The sequence below is a fragment of the Saccopteryx bilineata genome, chromosome 10, assembly GCF_036850765.1.
Source record: "Saccopteryx bilineata isolate mSacBil1 chromosome 10, mSacBil1_pri_phased_curated, whole genome shotgun sequence".
NCBI lineage: Eukaryota > Metazoa > Chordata > Mammalia > Chiroptera > Emballonuridae > Saccopteryx > Saccopteryx bilineata.
In genome coordinates, this window is record NC_089499.1 from 51,989,039 (window position 1) to 52,013,353 (window position 24,315).

At 41.3% G+C, this 24,315-nt stretch overlaps 1 protein-coding gene across 5 annotated transcripts in view; it reads left to right on the top strand.

The window, feature by feature from the left end:
• RAD18 (RAD18 E3 ubiquitin protein ligase) overlaps positions 1-24,315 on the top strand; it is a 154,353-nt gene that overhangs the window by 98,584 nt on the left and 31,454 nt on the right. The window lies entirely within an intron of this gene.

The window sequence follows — 24,315 nt, forward strand, 5'->3', positions numbered from 1 at the left end:
GAATAAAAGAAATTTAATTGAGCAAGTAGAATCAATGGGGAAACCTTAAAAATGGAAGATTTGGGGTAAGTCATTTTCCAAATTATTTTTTAAAAGATATTTTTTTTTTTTTAAAGTATGAATTATCTTTTTTTAATTTATTTTTATTATTTTTATTTATTCATTTTAGAGAGGAGAGGGAGAGACAGAGAGAGAGAGAGAGAGAGAGAGAGAAAGAGAGAGAGAAGGGGGGGAGGAGCGGGAAGCATCAACTCCCACATGTGCCTTGACCAGGCAAGCCCAGGGTTTCGAACCGGCGACTTCAGCATTTCCAGGTCGATGCTTTATCCACTGCGCCACCACAGGTCAGGCTTAAAAGATATTTTTAAAAGACGAGTTTATTAAGGAGTACATAGTGTCAAATCATATACATATATACATTTTATGTTCTGGTGTTTCACTTTATATGGTAAATACTATCCATATTTCTACCTCATCTTTATAACTATTTTATTTTTTATGGATGCAATTGTTCTCTTGTGTGTCTGTATCATAATTGACCAAGCTTTTAAATTTCTGTTGGATATCTACATTTTCCCTAGTGATCTACTTATATATAGTATCAAATGCTGTGGTAATACTCTCTGCATAATCTTTGATATTTCTTTAATGTTTTAAAATTGTTAACAGTGCCCTAGAATGATAGATTATGCATAATCTGAACTATCAAATTAAGAAGAAATATATATATTTTTTAATTCAGTGAGAGGAAGGAAGGCAAAGACAGACTCCCACATGCACCCTGACCAGGATCCACCCAGCAAGCCCCCTAGAGGGTGATGGTCTGCCCATCTGGGGTGTTGCTGCATTGCTCAGCAGCCGAGCTCTTAGTATCTGAGACAAGGCCATGGAGCCATCATCATCAGTGCCCAGGGCCAACTCGCTCTAATCGAGCCATGGCTGTAGGAGGGGAGGAGAGAGAGAAATAGAAATGAGAGGGGGAGGGATGGAGAAGCAGATGGGTGCTTCTCCTGTGTGCCCTGACCAGGAATCGAACCTAGGACAGCCACACGCCAGACTAATGCTCTACCACTGAGCCAACTGGCCAAGGCCAAGAAGAAGTTTTTTTATAAGAGGAGCATACCCAAAGTCTCTGCTTTCCTAGGGTTCCTGGGAAACAGTTTCAGATTATTCAGAATCAAGTATTAGGAAGGGAAAATCTCACCTCACCCTAGATGTTTTCAAGATAAAAAACTTTATATCTCACATTGGGTAAGGGAAAAACATGTGGTAACCTGAGTATTCTCCAGGGCTGTGGTAATGCTGCACAATTATTCTAGATGCCACTCTTGCATGTCCGATGGGTAGTATTTATCTGTTTATTTATTTTTTAATTTTTAAATTGATTTAAGAGAGAAAGAAAAGCATCATTGTTTCACTTAGTTCCATTTATTGTGTGCTTATTGATTGTTTCTTGTATGTGCCCTGACTAGGGGCCAAACCCGTGACCTCTGGTGTGCCACATTGACAGCTTATCCACTGAGCCACCTGGCCAGTAATATTTGTTTTTAAACACAAGTATTATAGGAATATAGGTTTAAAGTATAGGAATACAAGAGTTGAGGAGAGTAAGAGTTTGTTTTTAACTGTAGTCCCTGGATGCCTGAATATTCCTGAGAGCTGCGATGAAACGGGGCATTTTTATGACTTGGAGTGGAAATGGAGGAAAGTTAAAGGGGAGAACAGGGCAGCCAGTCTGTCTGTCTGCTGGGAAATAGGAGGAGTTTGCAGGAGGTCTTGGTCTCAGACAGATTTATTGGCATCACTGAACACTGAGAGTATTATTATTATTATTATTATTATTATTATTATTTTGACAGAGAGAGAGAGATAGAGACAAATAGGAAGGGAGGGAGGTGAGAAGCATCAATTCTTTGTTGCAGCACCGTAGTTGTTCATTGATTGCTATCTCATATGTGCCTTGACCTGGGGGCTACAGCAGAGCTAATGACCCCTGGCTCAAGCCAGCGACCTTTTGGCTCAAGCCAGTGACCCATGCTCAAGCTGGTAATCTCTTACATTTTATTTCATGTTTTAATTAGTTATGCATATGTATGTGTTTATACACCCACACACCTATACACCCATGACTGGTAGAACTAATTGCAAATTGTTAACAGCTGTATTGAGATATAACTTATATACCATACAATTCAGTCTTAAGTGTATACAATTCAGTAGTTTTTAGTATTCACAGAATTGTGCAGCCATCACCACAATTTGAGAACACTTACATCACCCCAAAAAGAAACATCATACCTATTAGCAGTCACTCCTCATTTCCTCCTAGTTTTGCCAGCCCATTGGCAACCAGTAATCTATTTAGCTTTCCCTTTTCTGGACATATCATGTAAATGGAATCATGTAATATGTGGTCTTTCCAGACTGCTTTGACCTAGCATTATGTTTTCAAAGTTCATCCATGATGTATCATGTTTCAGGATTATATTTCTTTTTATTGTGGAATAATATTTCATTATATGTTTTACTTACATCGTATGATACTATACAGTGTGTCCGTAAAGTCATGGTGCACTTTTGACTGGTCATAGGAAAGCAACAAAAGACGATAGAAATGTGAAATCTGCACCAAGTAAAAGGAAAACCCTCCCAGTGTCTGTAGGATGATGTGGCAGCATGTGTGCATGCGCAGATGATGACGTAACACCGTGTATACAGCGGAGCAGCCCACGGCCATGCCAGTCGAGATGTGGACGGTACAGAGGAAAGTTCAATGTGTTCTGTGGCTCGCTAAATTCCAATCCGTGACCAAAGTGCAACGTGAATATCGGCACATTTATAATGAAGTGCCACCACATAGGAATAACATTACTTGGTGGGATAAGCAGTTGAAGGAAACCGGCAGTTTGGTGGAGAAACCCCGTTCTGGTAGGCCATCAGTCAGTGATGAGTCTGTAGAGGCTGTACGGCAGGGGTCCCCAAACTTTTTACACAGGGGGCCAGTTCACTGTCCCTCAGACTGTTGGAGGGCCGGACTATAAAAAAAAACTATGAACAAATCCCTGTGCACACTGCACATATCTTATTTTAAAGTAAAAAAACAAAACGGGAACAAATACAATATTTAAAATAAAAGAACAAGTAAATTTCAATCAACAAAGTGACCAATATTTCAATGGGAACTATGCTCCTCTCACTGACCACCAATGAAAGAGGTGCCCCTTCCGGAAGTGCGGCGGGGGCCGGATAAATGGCCTCAGGGGGCCGCATGTGTCCCACAGGCGGTAGTTTGGGGACCCCTGCTATACGGGATAGCTACCTAAGGAGCCCTAAAAAAATCTGTGTGTGAGCCCACACCGAACTGCACTGAATAGGTATGAAACTGGGAGAGTTTTTCTTTTATTTGGTGTAGATTTCACATTTCTGTCGTCTTTTGTTGCTTTCTTGTGACCGGGCAAAAGTGCACCATGACTTTAAGGACACACAGTATTTCTTAGTTGATGGACATTTGAGTTGTTTCTAATTGCAGTTTTAACAAGGAAAAACATATGTTTGACACATTGTAGATGTTAAAATATGTTAATCTTTACAATTTTTATTTTATTTGTTTTTTATACTCCCCCTTTTATTTTCCTGTTATATTTAATGTCAGTCTAAGATTTTTAAATTTAAAAGGGAGAGTCTCTTTTATATTAGACCTAGAAACTAGTCTAAAGGGAGACTGTAAATGAAGTGAGCCTTAATTAGCATTTGATTTGATACCAGGACAAACCACTTGGCAACTGATTCAGAGTGTCAGAGTAATTACAGCGGGAGCAGCTGGGGCAGCAGGGGGAGTGGTGGACTTAGAGTTGAATGACTGGGTCAGGAGCTGCTGGGTGATGTGGGATTTGGTCTTTTTCCATATAAAAATATCTCAGGTCTGTTAGGAAGATGAAATGAGATTATAGATGTGAGAGCCTTTAATAAATATATGGTAATATTTTTGTAAAGACCAAACCTATTAAGGTTTTAGGAATACTGCACAACTTGGGATTCTGTGGGTGGACGTTTCAGAAATGCTTTCACAGCCTTCAGTTCCTTCATTCTAATTCTTAAGCTGTATTGTAGAGTAAATCCCACAGTTTATCTTTTTTTTTCCTACTTGTGTTCTGAACTTTTCTAGAGCAGTGGTCCCCAACCTTTTTTGGGCCACGGACCGGTTTAATGTCAGAAAATATTTTCACTGACCGGCCTTTAGGATGGGACGCTTGACTGAGACAAGCGTCAAGAGTGAGTCTTAGACGGATGTAACAGAGGGAATCTGGTCATTTTTAAAAAATAAAACATCGTTCAGACTTAAATATTATGGAAATAATGTAAATAAAATGGAAATAATGTAAGTTATTTATTCTTTCTCTGCGGACCGGTGCCGTTCGGGGGTTGAAGACCACTGTTCTAGAGAATGTTGTCAGCCTGGGCTGGTAAATTCCATTCACTATTTATTTAATTTAGCCTCAGCTGGAGCTTACTACTGAGGCGCAGTCATCTGATTTACCATCATTACGTTTGCCATGGCTTGTGTGCCACACTGGCTGCCTTGTCTGCTTCCTCATCATCAATAGTGCATACCTGGTCTCCCATCCCAGCGCACCAGCTCCAGCTAATCTGACCTGTCTCTGGTCTGTCTTTCCATCTTAAGGTGTTTAATAATCTCTAACCTCTTTTTTCCTATTAACTGTAAGAGGAAAAACATATATCTTAAGACATTTCTAAAGACTCTTTTTTCTTGTCAGTAGTGAGATAAAGACATATTGTTTCTAAAGCAGCGGTTGGGAACCTTTTTGGCTGAGAGAGCCATGAACGCTACATATTTTAAAATGTAATAATTCTGTGAGAGCCAGACCTGTATGTTATGCGTCATGCAATAAAAATTTGGTGTTGTCCTGGAGGACAGCTGTGATTGGCTCCAGCCACCTGCAACCATGAATATGAGCGGTAGGAAATGAATGGATTGTAGTACATGAGAATGTTTTATATTTTTAACGTTATTTTTTTTTTATTAAAGATTTGTCCGTGAGCCAGATGCAGGCATCAAAAGAGCCATATCTGGCTCGCGAGCCATAGGTTCCTGACCCCTGTTCTAAAGACTGCTTCATCCATCTCCTCCAAGACATTGCTCCATTCATCATAACCATTCCTTAAGTTTGCTCCTGGTTTGCACTGTTCTCTCAGCACTTCCTCTGGTCTCTGTCTTTTCTTATTCTTTCCACTAAGTACTGTAATTTGGACTTCCTCAGTGAGTTACTATAGCAGTTTATCTGAATTCGAAAACAGCTTATCTAATTCAAATTCTAACTTGTATTATGGTTATTTGACTGTTTGTCATTCCTATTATTCATTAGAGTCCTTAAGAATTGAGCCTGTAACTCATTGTTTTAAAATCTCCTGCCAGCCTGACCAGGCGGTGGCACAGTGAATAGAGCATTGGACTGGGATGTGGAGGATCCAGGTTCGAGACCCCGAGGTTGCCAGCTTGAGTGCAGGCTCATCATCTGGTTTGAGCAAAACTCACCAGCTTGAGCCCAAGGTCGCTGGCTTGAGCAAGGGGTTACTTGGTCTACTGAAGGCCCACAGTCAAGGCACATATGAGAAAGCAATCAATGAACAACTAAGGTGTCTCAATGAAAAACTAATGATTGATGCTTCTCATCTGCGGTCCCGTCTGTCTGTTCCTGTCTATCCCTCTCTCTGTCTCTCTCTCTGTTTCTGTAAATTAAAAAAAAAAAAAAAACTCTTACCAAAGGTTATTACAACACCTTTATTTAAGGTGACCAATTGTCCTCCTTTCTGGTATTGGAAGACTAATCTGTAACTGTCCATATTTGATCGATGCAGAGTCGATCCATTGCGTGTGATGTGACGTATTTGTATCTAAATGAGTACTTTTTTTTACAATTATTATTAAAAATTAATAGGCAGGCCCTGGCCGGTTGGCTCAGTGGTAGAGTGTCGGCCTGGCGTGCAGAAGTCCTGGGTTCGAATCCCGGCCAGGGCACACAGGAGAAGCACCCATCTGCTTCTGCACCCCTCTCCCTCTCCTTCCTCTCTGTCTCTCTCTTCCCCTCCCACAGCGAGGCTCCATTGGAGCAAAGATGGCCCGGGCGCTGGGGATGGCTCCTTGGCCTCTGCCCCAGGCCCTGGAGTGGCTCTGGTTGCGACAGAGCGACGCCCCGGAGGGGCAGAGCATTGCCCCCTGGTGGGCAGAGCGTCGCCCCCTGGTGGGCATGCCGGGTGAATCCCGGTCGGGCGCATGCGGGAGTCTGACTGTCTCTCCCCATTTCCAGCTTCAGAAAAAAAAAATTAATAGGCATGTAAGCATAATTACAATATAAAATATTACAAATGTTTTTTTTATGCATTCATCATACTATAGCGTATTATTGTTACAATGAATAAAACGTTTCTTTTATTTACGATATTGTTTTCTTCAATTTATTTTTGTCCTTTTCATTGTAAAAAAGTTGGTTATTTTACTTTATTAGATGAATGAGTTTTGATTGTAAAATGTACATTTCCTCCCTCCCTCCCTCCCTCCCTCCCTCCCTCCCTCCCTCCCTCCCTCTTCCCTTTTCCTTTCCCTTTCCCTTTCCCTTTCCCTTTCCCTTTGTAAGGGGAAGGGTGATAGTGAGGCAGACTCCTGCATGTGCCCCAACTGGGTCCACCCAGCAACCCTGCCTGGGGATGATGCTTGAGTACCAAGCTATTTTTAGTGCTTGAGGCTGTCATGCTCTGACGGAGCTATCCTCAGTGCCCGGGGCCACCCTCAACCAATCAAGCCACCGGGCTGTGGGAGGGGAAGGGGGAGCGGGGGAGAAGCTAATAGTTGCTTCTCCTGTGTGCCCTGACTGAGAATCAAACCTGGGACATTTATACACCCGGCCGACACTTTATCCACTGAGCCACCTGCCAGGGCCTACATTTTCTGTTTTACATTTTTTGTTTGTTTGTTTGTTTTTGTTTTTGTATTTTTTCTGAAGTTGGAAACAGGGAGGCAGTCAGACTCCCGCATGCGCCCGACCGGGATCCACCCAACATGCCCACCAGGGGGTATGCTTTGCCCATCTGGGGCATCGCTCTGTTGCAACCAGAGCCATTCTAGCACCTGAGTCAAAGGCCATAGAGCCATCCTCAACGCCTGGGCCAGCTTTGCTCCAATGGAGCCTTGGCTGCGGGAGGGGAAGAGAGAGAGAGGAAGGAGAGGGAGAGGGGTGGAGAAACAGATGGGCGCTTCTCCTGTGTGCCCTGGCTGGGAATTGAACCCGGGGCTCCTGCACGCCAGGCCGACGCTCTACCACTGAGCCAACCGGCCAGGGCTGTTTTACATTTTAACGTCTGAAATTGTGATGTGTCTTATAATCAATAAGACAATTATAATCAATGTATAGTTCCTGTCAGCCAGGTTGTTATTGTAATGTGTATGCCTATGTGTGAGCATTGTGACTCTCCAGACTATTTCATTTGAGTTACGTGTATTGTTAGCATTATCATTAGTTTGTCTTTTAAAATGTTTTCAACAAAACAATGAAACAAAAATGTTATTGTGTATGAAAAAGTCACAGAAAGTGCAGCAGAGTGTAAGTTTGATGTTAGCAAGGTAGTATTCATCATTGGATGAATGACCACAAGTCCATAGTTTCTTCAAAACAATCAAGGGATTTATAAGAAAGAAAGATGCCCATGAGTATTTGAAGAGACATTATATTTTGTTAGTGAGCTGTGTGCACAGGATCGCCTGTTACATGATTGAAGACAGGAGAATAGACTAGATGGGAGAAATTTCAAAGTAATAGCATGACTGATTCACCTGTTGCAAAGGACTGTTGTTAGGGACTCACACATCAATTTGTCAGACACTTCTTTCTGTCTTTGAACAGAAGCTGCATATCTTCCAGTCACTTACAGTGTGAGAGAATAAGTAAAATTACGGGTTCAGTTTGCAGAACAGATGTGAGTACCTTAGAGGAGGTCTCTGGAGACAGTGGTTGAGTGCCGAGGAATGCTGCACCTCCAGCACTCTCAGTGGTGTGGGTGATGACTCCGTGAGGGAAGACTCAGACACTGCAGACATGCAGTTTAGATTTTTGAAAAGCATTATCTGAATATGAAGAAGGTCCCTGATTCACTTCAAACATAATTTCATTCCCTTGTTAAAAATCCATAAAGCAGTTTATAATACTGTTTGAAACCTGTCACAAAATATAGGAATGCATTGGCTAGTCCCAGTGTTATTTAGTGACTCTAAAACCTAAACAGTTAAGAGATATCCACTTGATTAGGGTAATTAACAGAAATTAGAAAGAGAATTCAGAGTGAAAGGGACTCATCACAACCAAATGCTTTTAGTAGACTCAGCATAGCAGAGATAAGTTGTTTTTATTTATCTGGTCCAACTAATTTTCCATAATATGTAGGCATGCAGAGGAAGGGAGGAGAGGCCCTACATTTACTGGCTTTGCTGAGTTTTTTTTCAACTCTGAAATTCAATAATCCTGTTATTTTTGACAAGTGTTAGAATTGGTAAATTATCTGTGTCGTTTTACCACTTGTCCATTGCAGGTCATGAATCAGTTTTCTAAAATTATATTTGTTCCTTGTGTAAAGTTTTTCTATCTTTATCTCTTTAATTTTTTTTTTTTTTCTGAAGCTGGAAACAGGGAGAGATAGTCCAGACTCCCGCATGCGCCCGACCAGGATCCACCTGGTACGCCCACCAGGGGCAACGCTCTGCCCACCAGGGGCGAGGCTCTGCCCACCAGGGGGCGATGCTCTGCCCCTCTGGGGCGTCGCCATGTTGCGACCAGAGCCACTCTAGTGCCTGAGGCAGATGCCACAGAGCCATCCCCAGCGCCCGGGCCATCTTTGCTCCAATGGAGCATTGGCTGCGGGAGGGGAAGAGAGAGACAGAGAGGAAGGCACGGCGGAGGGGTGGAGAAGCAAATGGGCGCTTCTCCTGTGTGCCCTGGCCGGGAATCGAACCCGGGTCCTCCGCACGCTAGGCCGACGCTCTACCGCTGAGCCTAATTTTTTATAAAAATATTTAAAAGTCTTTTAATGGTAGTTTTGTTGGTTTTCATCATAAAGTCCTAAATTTTTAAAAGAAAGTATTTTTAAATTTAAATATTATGCATGTTTATTGTGAAAATAGAAAATTTAGGTAAATAAAAAAAGTTTCATAATTGTACGAGCCAGATATGACTTCATGTTAACACTTTCATGTGTACATCCTTCTAAAGATAGAGGGACAGATAGGTAGATGAATTTTTGTTTGTTTGTTTGTTTTAGTGAGGTGGGGAGAAGGAGGAACAGACAGATAGGAAGGGAGAGAGATGAGAAGCATCAATTTTTTGTTGCAGCATCTTAGTTGTTCATTGACTGCTTTCTCATATGTGCCTTGAAAGGGGGAGGCTCCAGCAGAACTAGTTACCCCTTGCTCAAGCCAGCGACCTTGGGCTTCAAGCCAGTGAACTTTGGGCTCAAGCCAGCAACCATGGGGTCATCATGTCTATGATCCCATGTTCAAGCTGGTGACCTCGAGGTTTTGAACCTGGTCCTCAGCATCCCAGGCCAAAGCTCTATCCACTGCGCCCCTGCCTGGTCAGGCTAGATGCATGTTTTTAAAACAGAAGGGTCATATAGTTTTACCATTTTTTATGCCTATTTTTCTCTTTCTAAGAGAAATGTCTTGTTTTTTTTAGGTCTAATGTGAGTACAGATATATTGTGAGTTTTTTAAATTCATGCATCATGCTATAACATAGAATATAGATCTTACTATTATATTATTGAATAAAGATGTCGGTTTTCTTTGTGTTAAGACAGTATTCAAACCTACATAATATGGCAGACTGACAACTAATAATGATCTTATTTTAAGGTCCAGTAGTAGGAATATCCAATTTAAATAATAATTAGGATGAGATTGTTTTGTTGCAAACTTGATTTTTAACTTTTTTTTTTTTTTATAGGAACAGAGATAGAGAGGGATAGATAGGGACAGACAGGAACGGAGAGAGACGAGAAGCATCAATCATCAGTTTTTCGTTGTGACACCTTAGTTGTTCATTGATTGCTTTCTCATATGTGCCTTGACCGCGGGTCTTCAACAGACCAAGTAACCCCTTGCTCGAGCCAGCGACTTTGAGTCCAAGCTAGTGAGCTTTTTGCTCAAGCCAGATGAGTCTGCGCTCAAGCTGGCGACCTTGGGATCTCGAACCTGGGTCCTTTCGCATCCCAGTCCATTACATTTTAACTTTCACAATTCCTGGCACAAACGATCCCCTCTTCTCTGGTGGTAGGTTCGTAGCAGCAGCTTTGGTAGGAAGTCCGATACAGGCACAGGGACGGAACAGCAGGCACTTTGAAAAAAGGCTAATTAACCACTGGCCATGTGTTTGATATGTTTTGGTACAACTTTTTTTTCCCCTTTTAGAATTTTTGGAAGTGCCCTTTGTACAGAATTCTTGTTTTTTTTTTTTTTTTTTCATTTTTCTGAAGCTGGAAACAGGGAGAGACAGTCAGACAGACTCCCGCATGCGCCCCACCGGGATCCACCCGGCACGCCCCCCAGGGGCGGTGCTCTGCCCCCCAGGGGGCGATGCTCTGCCCATCCTGGGCGTCGCCATATTGCGACCAGAGCCACTCTAGCGCCTGAGGCAGAGGCCACAGAGCCATGCCCAGCGCCTGGGCCATCTTTGCTCCAATGGAGCCTTGGCTGCGGGAGGGGAAGAGAGAGACAGTGAGGAAAGCGCGGTGGAGGGGTGGAGAAGCAAATGGATGCTTCTCCTATGTGCCCTGGCCGGGAATCGAACCCGGGTCCTCCACACGCTAGGCCGACGCTCTACCGCTGAGCCAACCGGCCAGGGCCCTTGTGCAGAATTCTTAAGAGCAGAGAGCAAAAACCAAAAACATGAAAAAAATCTTGATTGCCATTGTTGAAAAATTTAAGTAAATTTTAGCCTTTTTAAATTTCAGAGAAAATTAAAGAATGATGGGGAAATCTTAAGAGAAAAAAATGCCATTGTCACATTTATTTAAGGAATAGTGAGATCTTGGCAGTACTGACCACACTGACCTTATCATTAAAGGGCTGGGGAAACACTACCTTTATCATAAGAATAGCTTTAGCCTCTTAGACCCAGAAAGGCAAAGCTGAGATTCTGAAGTGTCACTCAGGTCTCTCAGTGCAGGTCTTGGCTAGGATTCAGTGAGCCCAGTGGTTCAGAGTTGGTGGACATAGCAAGATGAGGATTGGAAGATGAGGGGTCAGAGAGTCCTGTGTGTTGTTCTCTTGAAAAGTTGATGAGTCTTTTGGGAAGTTTTTGACTTAATGGTTATCTTCCTGGACAAGAGAGTCCGAGGTTAGTGAGGTTATATTCTTGGAACAGTGGATGGTGGTCTTGTTTCTGTAGGCAGTAAGGCATGTATTTTCTACAGATGCTGTTGTTGCATGTTATGTCACTCAGTCCTCCTACAATCCCATTTCAGAAGGGTAGAAAAGAGAGGTCAGAGGAGTTAAATAAGTTGCATAGTACATAGCAATACAAGATTTGAACCCAGGTCTAGTTCTATTTTGAACCTCAGAACGCATTTGTTCTCCTGACAGATGCTGCTGCAATGGCCAAGTCAGCCTGCTCTTAACATTCTTGAAAGAGTAGAAATACGCAGTTCTGGGAATGGGTTGGGTTTCTTAGAAGCAGACCCCAAGACCAAGATTTGAGTGGAAGTAGGTAATTTGGAAGGGGAAGGAGCCACTATAGGGAGTGGGGAAGTGAGACAGGAAAGGGAAGACAGCATTTAAGGGGGCATGTTTTCAAACCAGCTGTCACTGTGAGCTGCTGGAGTTTTAATTCTGGTAACTGAGAGCTGGTTTAAAACACTCATCTGAATTATCCCACCCAAGTCTCAAGAGGCAGAGGAATTAGTCATTTGGTTGGAGCTGCTGTCTGTTGCTTCCAGCCTCCCTCTAACAGCAAGAGGACACCTCAGACCAAGGCAATGACAGTTGGAAGTCAAGCCTGACACACTGAGGGGCTAAGGATGGGGCAGGGTACCAGTGGGATCTACCAAGGCAATGATTCCAGCTGGAGATAGGAACATGGTTTGTTTTTATATGTGCTTTATTAATACAGATAGGGCGTTGTAGGCTTTTGCCTGTCTCTCTAGCCCAGGAGAAAGTAGGAATGTATGCGGGTATTACAGAGCTCCTGCACCTCTGCACCTGCCTACCCAGCCTGGCCTGTGGCTGCCCAGAAGGGAAAAGATAAGGACGTCTGGAGCTGTTGAAGAAGTGACAGACAAGCAAATGTTGGGGGCAGGGTCGGGGGAGGAAGGGACAGGTTACCTAGAAAACTCTGACACACTTGGGTCCACAAACTGATAGGAGAAAATGGGCTTGTTAATGAGAAACAATTCACTTTCGTCTTATGTAATAAAAACCAAAGTGCAAAAGAACTCATCATCAAACTGAAGTTTATTGACATACTAAATAAAAGTATCTTGGCCTTAGGCAGAGAATCACAAGCATAGAACTACCCACAGTTCCTTGATCACCAGTAATATGTTTTTATCCTCCTGCCAGGGATAAGCGCACTGTTAAAGGGCCTTGTATGTGTAGACGTCCTCTCCCACTTCTGGAGTTGTTCTGCCGGCTGTGGCAGAATAAGCCTGTTGGTCTTTTTGGGGGAAAGTTTTTAGAAGTAATTGATATTGTGATTTTTAATCCTCCTTGGACATTATTTTTTTTAAAAAGCTAGCCTTCTATTTGACACAACTAATGGCAATAATTTTTAGATTTTTTTACACAGAATTGCTTCTTTGTGCTTAAGAATTAGAAAAGTAATATTTTGAAGTATACTTATTTGTAGTATATGATTTGTATTGATGTGTGAACCTTAAATATTTCTCTAATATGTATTTGCTGAAGTTTTTTACTGACTTCAGATGACTTTTCTCTATTCTGGCACATCTTTAGCTTAATAGAATTTTTTTTTGTCATGTTAGTTATGTGTCCTGTCTGGCAAATGGGAATCGGGTTTCTCACTGTTGGATTGGGAGTTGGAGTTTCTCACTACTTACAGACAAGTAAGGCTAAAACTATTCCTGTAGTATTAGATTAGAATTGAAGACCATATGAACTGATGTTCAGCTTAATAGAGATTCAGATGGCTACGTACAGAACTATTGCTAGGTCTGTGTGTGTAAGTTAGCTAGTATGCACACATAGATTTCCTTACTCTGTCTGCTGCCAGGCCAAGCAGCAAGGGCACCTCAGTTGACAGCACACTAGGGCACTGATCTTTGTTTCCGAAAGCATTCTTCAGTACAAGGAACCAGTGCTTCCTCGAGAAATGGCCGATTCTGTGACTGGGGTGGGAAGCAAGGAACTGCTAGACAAGAGAAGAGAAGGGAGGGGCAAAGGAAGGGAAAAGAATAGGGAAAGAGCAAAGGAACAAAAAAAGAAGAGAAAAACTCCAGACAGCCACCACTTCAGCCAGGAGATAACATCAACAACAGTGATCTGTAGATGGCATGTTTTCTTGATACGCTGTGATGGGAATGACACTCTACCTCTGTGGTCTTCCTCCCCAAAACTCCCTTAGACAATTTGTGAGAAAAACACCATACTCCAATGAGGGTCAGTCTACAAAATACCTGACTAGCACTTCTCAAACCTGTCAAGGTCATCAGAAACCAGGAATGTCTGAGAAACAGTTACAGTCTAGAGAGGCCCAAGAAGACAGGACAACTAAATGTAATGTATCTTTGTAATATGGTGGGGATCCTGGGGCAGAAAAAGGACATTAAGAAAAGACTGAATAAATACAAATAGAGTGTGGCATTTAGTTAATAATAATGAATTCCTGTTGCTTCATTTGTTGTAACTAACGTGTATCAGACATTAGTCGGATATAGATGATAACAATGGAAGAACCTGGGTGTGGGGCACATGAGAACTTTCTGTACTGTCTTTGCCTCTTTTCTATATTTTTATTTTATTCTAAAATAAAGAGTTAATTTTTTTAAAAATGTATATTACAAATGAAAATAGAGAGGGATATTGGTGTGAAAATATTTAAAGAATGTGTTGAATATTGGGAAACTGAAGTCATCAAAATGTTATATTCTTAAGTGGTAAATTGGAGACTATTTCTGGGCTGTAGTACGTTTAGTTATTAAATATTCTGTTTTTCTTTTTATTTAATATTAGATGTTACATTTAGTAACAAATTAATAAACCCTGATTTAATGCATTCTATAAAATGCATTATCTTGTACATGTTAAAATTTAATTCAAAAATGTAGCATGAGGAAAGAATTCTATTTTCCTTTCTGTTGTCTTATTTTGTGAAATTAGTTTTGCTTTCTTGTGCTAATATTTTTTCTTTAGAGAATGATTTTACCTCAGAGGATGTGACCCAGCCTTTATATTTCCTCCTAGAGACAATTTACAATATGCCTCACCTTTTTCAGTTAGCATGTTTTTATTAGTGAATATATACTTGCAAAAGTAATTTGAATAGTGAGCCTCCAAGAACAATGTGAAAGTACAAACAGTTTCATCTTTTCTTCAGTACTCATTGCTAGAGGACATTTAGTGTTGAATAATAAGGTTTCCTTTTACTCTTTGGCAGTTCGTGTTGGCACTTTTGGGTTTTTGGGGTTATTTTATGCTTTATGTTGGGTAATCCAATCTTTATAATAGCTTTTTGTTGTTTTATACTTCTTGATTTTTCAACATTCTGAGTCATTCCTAGGTGGCAAACATTTTTGTTTTTACCCAATTCATGACCTGCCACGCTGGAAAGACCCTCTGTGCAGTTACTTTAAGCCCTTCAAGCTTCCATATCCAAAAAGAGTTTTAAATTTCATAGGGGATTATTACGTGTATATCTAAAGTGTTTGTAGAATTTGGAATTTCCTTGCAGGGTCCACATTTACCAGATGGTGCCTTCATGTTGTAGTGTGTATCCATGTCTGAACAGCCTTCATGGTTTGGGTACGATGATCATAGGGTTGGGAGTTTTGGTTGGTATGACATAGTAACACTTGCTTAATTTAAGGTTGAATTTTTACACTATGTTTTCCCTGTTTTTAGTTTTCAGACTTTTTTTTTTTTCTTTTTTTCCGAAGCTGGAAACGGGGAGGCAGTCAGACAGACTCCTGCATGCGCCCGACCAGGATCCACCCGGCATACCCACCAGGGGGCGATGTTCTGCCCCTCTGGGGCATCGCTCTGTTGCATCCAGAGCCACTCTAGCGCCTGAGGCAGAGGCCACAGAGCCATCCCTAGCGCCTGGGCCATCTTTGCTCCAATGGAGCCTTGGCTGCGGGAGGGGAAGAGAGATACAGAGAGGAAGGAGAGGGGGAGGGGTGGAGAAGCAGATGGGCGCTTCTCCTGTGTGCCCTGGCTGGGAATCAAACCCGGGACTCCTGCACGCCAGGCCGACGCTCTACCGCTTCAGACATTTTTTAAAACTAATTAGAAATTCTTGTTTCATATGTTTCTGCATATATTTGACTTGATTGATAAAACTGAGATATAATGTTGGCTGGTTCGGAATTCAGTTCTTCATTTATTAAAAAACAAAACAAACAAAGGAATAGCCAAGAACATATTTTTCAGAATGCTTTGAGAAGAGTAACTATGAGACCTTGAAGGAACTGCCAGTGTCTCCTAAATATTAGACATAAAATCAGTGATTCTTTGGGATCAGTGCTCCCAGACCCCCACACGTAGGTAGTCAGTTAAAAACTTTTTCTAGTTTTTTGTTTTGTTTTTTTTGCCAAAGACAGATTTTTTTTTAAATTTTTTCATTGATTTTAGAGAGAGAGAGAGAGAGAGAAGAGGGGGGCGGTTGAAGGAGGGGGGGATAGAGAGAGAGAAGTATCAATTTGCTGTTTCCTTTAGTTCCCTTTAGTTGTGCACTCATTGATTGCTTCTCATATTTGCGCTGACTGGGGATCGAATCCACGACCTTGGAGCACCAGGATGGCACTTTATTCATTGAGCCACTCGGCCAGGGCCAAAACCAAAATTCTTTTGGCTTTGTTCTGGTGAATGGAGTAGAAATGATGTGTAATTTATATATCTCGCTATTGGAATTTTGATTTTTAATCAGTTAATCAAGTTTATAATATGTCATTCACCTTGAAAGTTAAAATCAGAGCTTTTTTTCTGCCTTATCATTTTGGTACTTCTTGGAGACCTTTAGCACCTGGGAAAAAGGCATGCTAGGATGAAATACAAACATTTTCAAGTAAGAAGGTACATCAAGAAGTTGTTATTATTCAGGGATTCATGAAGAGGAGTTTCAAAGGAATGAGGCAGCAATAATACTACAAGCAGAGGACCCCAATCTCTCCAGGATTGAGGTGCCTTAGAGCAGTGGTCGGCAAACCATGGCTCGCGAGCCACATGTGGTTCTTTGGTCCCTTGAGTGTGGCTCTTCCACAAAGTACCACGTGCAGGTGTTACCTCAATAGGGAATGTACCTACCTCTAAGTTTAAAAAATTTGACTCTCAAAAGAAATTTCAATTGTTGTACTGTTGATATTTGGCTCTGTTGACTAATGAGTTTGCCGACAGATCAGTTATCCACTTTATTAAGCAGAAATATGACATTATGTGTGAGAAACTAACAAGCAGAATACAGTGTACAATTTTATTATTTAGTTTTGTAAAACTGACTAGATTGCTCTTGCCCTTTCTGAGGCATAACACCACTCCATCTGCTGTCTGATTCCTGACCTGCAGAAAGCTCCAGCAGGGCCAAGCATCCTGTCCTTGAGGCCTTCCCTGGGCGCAACAGCCTTCAGTCGTATGCTTGGTCTCAGCCTTCACTTCCTCAGGATGGGAACAGAAAGTCACTTGGTGCTTTGTCTTTCCTTCAATAAGTCACTAATATAGTAACTTCATATAACAGCTAAGGAAATGGAGGCCTAGACAGGTGATGTTACTTGTCTTAAGCCATTCAGTAGTAGAGTTGAAACCAATAAATCTCAGGACAGGTTTTTCCCTGTAGCAACATAAGTTATATCAGAATTTTTGTATTAGGCACCATTGTTTCCTTTATTAGTAGCATTTTAATGGGGTTATTCAAAATATCAATTAGATATAGAATGACCATATGGAGTCCCTGAGATAGGCTGGTTTCCATTTCTGGTCTTGGCATGATGATTATTCTTCAGAGTGCCTGGGTTTAGGTGAGATATTATGGTTGCCTTGCTAAAAGGACAAGGTGTTCATTTACACATCTTCACTGTTCTCTTTACTCCCACACAAATGGTTACATTCTGAAACATGAGTACATATTAAATCTCTGACTTTGTTTACTCCTGTTGATTTTATTGCATAAGTAGTGTACATTGTTCTTGGACCTCAGAGAAAGTCAAGCATTTAAGCATGATAGGCCTCAAATGCAGAGGCTTGTTATGATTTTTTAAGGTAATTTTGCTGAAATCAACTGTAAAGCGTTTAAGATTTCATCAGTGTGTGCTTATGTTTCCCTTGCCCTGGTAAGTACATTTTATTAGCCACCTATAACCTGTAAAATAAATAAAATTTAAAAATATGTATCAATATTAAAAGTTGAGATAAGTATAGTTTGGAAAGGATAATTATTTCTCATAACCTAGATCATTAAGTCAAACACTTCACTTTATGTGAAAACTGAATCACAGGGAAGTTATGTCCACTGCCTAAATTATATTGCTGTCCAGCAATTTAAGGTGGTTTTAAAATGTTTCTCTTCCTTGAATAGATCATAAGACTTGAGTTTTATGTTCTGGACTTTGACGTGATCCTGGGTTTCTGTGGTTTGGGTGGTTGGTATTGGCCAGGCATGCCACATTTGCAGAGCTGAATGTGCCTTCTAGGATGGGAAGCTGGGTAGATCACACAGAAATGGGTCTGGCGCAGAAGGCGTGCTGGTCTTGTCCTGAGCTTCGTGCCCAGCCTCTCAGTCCCTGTTATCAAAGAAATGTGTAGTCATACGAAACCTTCTTAAGTGGTAGAAATTTTCATCACTGAGAATTTTCTTGTCTTTTAATTTGTTTCTTGTCATAGGCTGCATATTATAAACCTGTTAATATGATCTTGTTATCTTTTAGTACTTGTGTTTTGTTTGTATTAGTCATTTATACTGCTGACAGTCTAAAGAATAAAATGAAATGAAGCATAATGATTTTGTTCCCCACACATTTAACATGAGAATTTGATTCAGTATAGTTTTAGCAGTGAAAGTTTTGCTAATTAAAATAACTTTTCCTGGCCCTGGCTAGTTTGCTCAGTGGATAGAGCATTGCCTGGGCACATGGACATCCTAGGTTCGGTCCCTGGTCAGGGCACACAAGAGAAATGACCATCTGCTTCTCTTCCTCTCCCTCTTCTGTTTCTCTCTCTTTCCCTTCCGCAGCCAGTGGCTCGATTGGTTTGAGTATCAGCCCCAGGCACTGAGGATAGCTCAGTTGACTCAAGCATCATTCCAGACAGGGGTTGCCAAGTGGATCCTGGTCAGGGTGCATGTGGGAGCCTGTCTCACTATCTCCCCTCCTCTCACTTAAAAAAAGAAAAACCCGGCTGGTTGGTTCAGTGTTAGAGTGTCGGCCCGGCATGTGGAAGTCCCGGGTTCGATTCCCAGTCAGGGCACACAGGAGATGCACCCATCTGCTTCTCCACTCTTCTCCCTCTCCTTCCTCTCTGTCTCTCTTTTCCCCTCCTGCAGCCAAGGCTCCATTGGAGCAAAGTTGGCCCGGGTGCCGAGAACGGCTTCATGGCCTCTGCCTCAGGTACTAGAATGGCTCCTGCTGCAACAGAGCAACGCCCCAGATGGTCAGAGCATCGCCCCCGGTGGGCATGCCCGGTGGATCCTGGTTGGGCTCCTACAGGAGTCTGTCTGACTGCCTCCCTGCTTCTAACTTTGGAAAAATACCAAAAAAAGAAAAAAAAAGAATGTGACATTTAATAAATTTAATGTTGCCACAAAATCTTTTTTTCTACTAATACACATTGCTGTTTTGTATTTTATTACAGCCTTTTGTCTGGGAACATTTATGAACTAACTTCACATTACCCCTGACAGCTAAATGGTTTATCTTATTTCAGGTGGTAAATTTTGTTTGTTGAAATTTTTTAGAGAAAATTGAGGAACATGAATGGAATAGGTCTTTCATATCTTGCATTTTCAAAAGAGCTTAAACAGAGTGGTACATGAGCTCTACTGTTCTTTGTATGAATGGGACATTGTTCTGGGGGAATGTATCTTCACCTTTGGTCCTGTGACATCAAGTCCTTGAAATGGATATGTGTCCATGAGATCCGTGTACCTCTGTTATCAGTCTTTGTTCTATGGTGGGAATTCAGCTCGGCCATGACTTTGTGATTGTTGAATTAATTTCCCTGGGCTTGTTTCCTCATTGATAATATAAGATAGTTTTTGTTTTTTTGTTTTTTGCCCTGTGACTTCCGTGGGTGATTTTAAAAAGCAAAGGAGATGATCATATATTGTTGATGAATACATGTACTACTTGATAAATTAAATTCTTTCTGGTAATATCTTTTTCTCATTTTTGAAGATTTCTTCATTTATCTTTTTACTAGCTCTAGTATATAGGGAAGCCCTTAGCTTTGCTTTATCCCTGATCCCTGTTGCTGTTGTCTGACAAAGCCTTGCTGAGCAATATGCAGGAGGAGGTGGCACTTGTGACTTGTGGAGTAGTAGTATTCTCTGCTACCGCCAAATGAAACAACATGTAGAAAGTACTAGTAGACAGAAGATAAGTTTTGTATTCATTTCCCTGTTTTTTTACTTAAATTTCTCTAAGCCTTTGTTCATCTGGCAAATGGAGACAAAACCTGCGGTGCTTATGTGAAATGAAGGTAGTACATATAAGGTAATTATCCTGATTTGTGGAAGTAGTTGCTCACAAAATGGTAATTTCTGTCATTGTCATCATTGAGTTTTTTGGGGTTTTTTTAAAAACCTAGGATGTTATTGTCAGCCTGCTACTAAAATTTTGGCATAGAAGGTTTTGCTTACTCTTCAAAACAGATTCAGGGGGCTTTGAGGAGAAGGATTCATAGTAGCCGGCAGCATTTATTCAGGTACCATTGTCTGGTGGGCATTTTAAGTAAGGTATTCTCAACCACGTTCAAATCAATGCCACAATTATGAGAAGAGTTGGGGGAAGTAACTACTAGATAAGAGAAAGTTTTCACTTGTAAGTAATCTTTAATCCACAGGGTTTTTATAGCAGAGGCTTGCATTTTTCCTAACCTAGAGTACCCTGTGTACCTGCCATGCTGGATAAATAACAAGTTCTGATGAATTTGCACCCTGGTGTCATAGAAACAGTGGAAACCAGAAATTAAAATAGAGCTCAGTAGTCACCAGGTTTCCTAGGCCAAATTGAAGCATAGTGCTGAGGCCATTATTCAGGTAGTTCAGACCCAAATGTGTTTTATGAAAATGGAGCTGACATTTATTGAACACTTACTATGTGCCAACCTATATACTAGGCATTCTGTGTGTTTTATTGACTAACTTAAAAGTATCCCTGTGAGCTACATGTGTTATTATCCTGACTTTATAGGTGAGGCTATTGAGATTTGCAATAATTAAGCAACTTACCCAAGGTTGTAAAATAAGTGACAGAAACAGGACTTAAAGCTTAACTTTAACACTAAAATTTGTACCTTGTCCTTCTGGATAGTATTATCAGTCATACCTTTGCCAGAGGTATTTGGCATATTATTTTTCTGCTTTGTTGGTAAAATCTTGAATAGTGGAATGAAATGAGATGCTACAAAAGAAATATGGAGCCCTGGCTAGTGTTGGCCTGTGGTATGTCCTGGGTTCCATTTCTGGTCAAAGCACACAGGAGAAGCGACCATTTGCTTCTCTCCCCCTCATTTCCCCCTTCTTTCTCCCCCTCTCCTCCTTCCCTCCCCTTTTCTCTCCCTCTCCCCCCCCACCCTTTCCCTCCCACAGCCAGCGGCTCAGTTGGTTCAAGCATGGCTCTGGGTACTGAGAATAGCTCAGTTGGTTTGAGTATGTCAGCTTCAGGTGCTAAAAATAGCTCAGTACTTGAGCATCAACCCAGAGGGGGTTGCTGGGTGGATCCCAGTCGGGGCACATGCAGGAGTTTGCCTCACTATCTCCCTTCCTCTCACCTAAAAAGGGGAAGGAGAAAGAAATATGGAAAGATAGTGTTTTTCTTTGTCTGATAAGATGTGCTACATTTTTGGTCAGATGACAAAAGTAAAATATTTTAGAAAGACCAACCAATATAAACCAGTTTAGCTTATGCTTCTGAAACCTTGAGCTGGAAATAATATCTAAATATTTTGAAATATTAAGTATGGTTTACCAACTAAAATCTTTCAAAACAGAGGTTGAAATTTTAATAGACATCAAAATTCATATTTTTTTGCTGACGAGTCTTTCTCACATGTATTTTAATCTGTATAATAATACCCACTCTAGCCTAGAGAGCACAATATGAACACCCTTCCATTGGGAGCTGAAACTTTCATGTACTAGACCTCATATTTATCCCGCCTTTTTTTTTTTTTGTGACAGAGAGACAGATAGGGGCAGACAGACAAGAAAGGAGAGAGATGAGAAGCATCAATTATTTGTTGCAGCACCTTAGTTGTTCATTGATTACTTTCTCATATGTGCCTTGACTGGGGGGCTACAGCAGACCAAGTGGCCCCTTGCTCAAGCCAGTGACCTTGAGTTCAAGCTGGTGAGCTGTGCTCAAACCAGATGAGCCCGTGCTCAAGCTGGCAACCTTGAGGTTTTGAACCTCGTGCTGCCTGGTCAGGCCATCCTGCCTTTTTTTTTTTTTTTTTTGTAGTTTTGTAGTTTTGTATTTTTCTGAAGTGAGAAGCAGGGAGGCAGAGAGACAGACTCCCGCATGTGCCTGACCGGGATCCATCTGGCATGCTCACCAGGGGGCAATGCTCTGCCTGTCTAGGGCATTACTCTATTGCAGCTGGATCCATTCTAGCACCTGACGCGGAGGCCATGGAGCCATCCTTAGCACCCAGTCCAACTTTGCTCTAATGGAGCCTTGACTGCGGGAGAAGAAGAGAGAGATAGAGAGAAAGGAAGGAGGAAGGGTAGAGAAGCAGATGGACACTTCTCCTGTGTGCCCTGGCTGGGGATTGAACCTGGGACTTCCACAGCCCAGGCTGACACTCTACCACTGAGCCAACCGACCAGGTCTATCCCGCTTCTTAAAGTCTTGTCTACCAGAATGTTCCAAACCAAAAGAAGGAAGCTTCAGTTTCCTCTGAAAACATTTCTTGTCCAAGAATGAAAAGCTATTGCTATGTAGGTTTATGGATACATTCGCCCTAGGTGGATCAGAGTGAGTAATTACCTTGTTTTGTGGAGGACTTTGTAGATACCTTGTAAGGATATTAAAGGAATTAGCATATTTTTCACTCCATACGACGCACTTTTTTCCCCCAAAAGTGTAGAGGAAAATGCCCGTGCATCTTGTGGAGCAAATGTTTATTTATTTATTTTTAGCTGCTGCGGGTTCCTGGACAACTAGAAGAGTATTTGAACATTAAAGTCTCTCTCTTCTCATTTGTTAATAACAGTGCTAATGGTTGTTAATACTGCTGTTGAGTTTACATTGTTGAAATATTGTGGTATATTTTATTAAATATTTTAACACACCATTTGGTTCAGAATATTTTTTTTCTTATTTTCCTCCTTAAACCCTAGGTGCGTCTTATGGAGTGAAAAATACGGTATTTTATCTCCAAGGAATATTAAAATGACTAAGACTTCCAAAATATTAATTACTTCTGTTCACAAGGACGTGATCTGAGAGTGATAATTTTAGCACCACTGACTCTTACGCCCCATAGTCTAAGTCTCTGTAAAATCCTACTTGTGAAACTATTTCGTATTTCCCCATGTATAATTCACACACCTTTTAGAAAAAATTTGGGTCTAAAAACTGGGTGCGTCTTATACAGTGGTTGTAGATATTTTTACTTTCCTTTCCCACTTTTTTATGCTTGTTGTCTTTGTGTTCATTGTTTCACACTTATTACTGTATATTACGGTAGGTTACATTTTGCCACGTTCTGCCCAGAAATGGCTCAGAGAAGATTTTTGTACAGTGCTGTATTCAAGGTAAAAGTGATCCAGTTTGCAAAAGTGAATGGAAATCATGCTGCTGAACATAAGTTTGGTCCTCCTCCAACTGAGCAATCTGAGACTGGCTACAGGAAGAAGAAACCCTATTGAAAATGCCACAGCAGAAGGCCATGAGAGGCAAGTAAGCAAAACAGCCTGATTTAGAGAGGGAATTGAAGATATGGATTGAAGAGCAAAGGGCAATTGGAATTCCTGTGTCCACAAAGATGGTTCAGCATGAGACAGGAAGAATTGCTGATTAAAAAGAAGTTAGATTTCAAAGGACGACACAATTGGAGCTTCAGGTTCATGAAACAGAATGGATTAAGCATATGGACATGCATGAGACTTGCCCAAAAGATGCCTGAAAGCAATGAGCAGAAGGTCCTTGAATTTCATTGTTTCGTCATTCAATATCAGAAGATATATTAGTTTGAGTTGGGACAGATTGCAAATATGGACAAAGTCCCCCTTCAATTTGATGTCCCAAGTAATAGAACTGTTGATAAGAAGGGGGTGAAAACTAAATGAGAAGACAAGTGGACATGAAAAGAGCCATTGTACAGTTGTTCTAGCTTGTTGTGCCGATGGAACCAAGCTGCCTCCTATGCTGATTTTCAAATGCAAAACAATGCCAAAGGAAGACATTCCTCAAGGAGTGATTGTCCATTTCATGACAAGGGTTGGATGGATCAAGATGGGATGAAGATCTGGTTTGAGATGTTTGGAGAAGGAGACCAGGTGGGCTTTTATGCAAACCTGCCCTATTGGTGCTTGATCAGTTCAGGGCACACAGAACAAAAAACACAAAGAAGATTGCTGCAGAGCAAAAACCAAAACTTGCCGTCATACCTGGGGGCTTGACAGCCCAGCTCCACCCACTTGATGTCAGCATTAACAAACCCTTCAAAGCTGCCATGAGAGATGAATGGAACCAATGGGTGAAGTCCTCTGGGGACAATTTGACATCAGCTGGAAGAGTGAAGAAACCAACTATAGAAGTTTGTACCTGGGTGAAAAGATCCTGGGATAATATCAAGATTGAGATAGTTGTCAATTCATTTGAGAAGTGTGGCATTTCAAATGCCGTAGATGAAACTGAGGATGAGGCAATA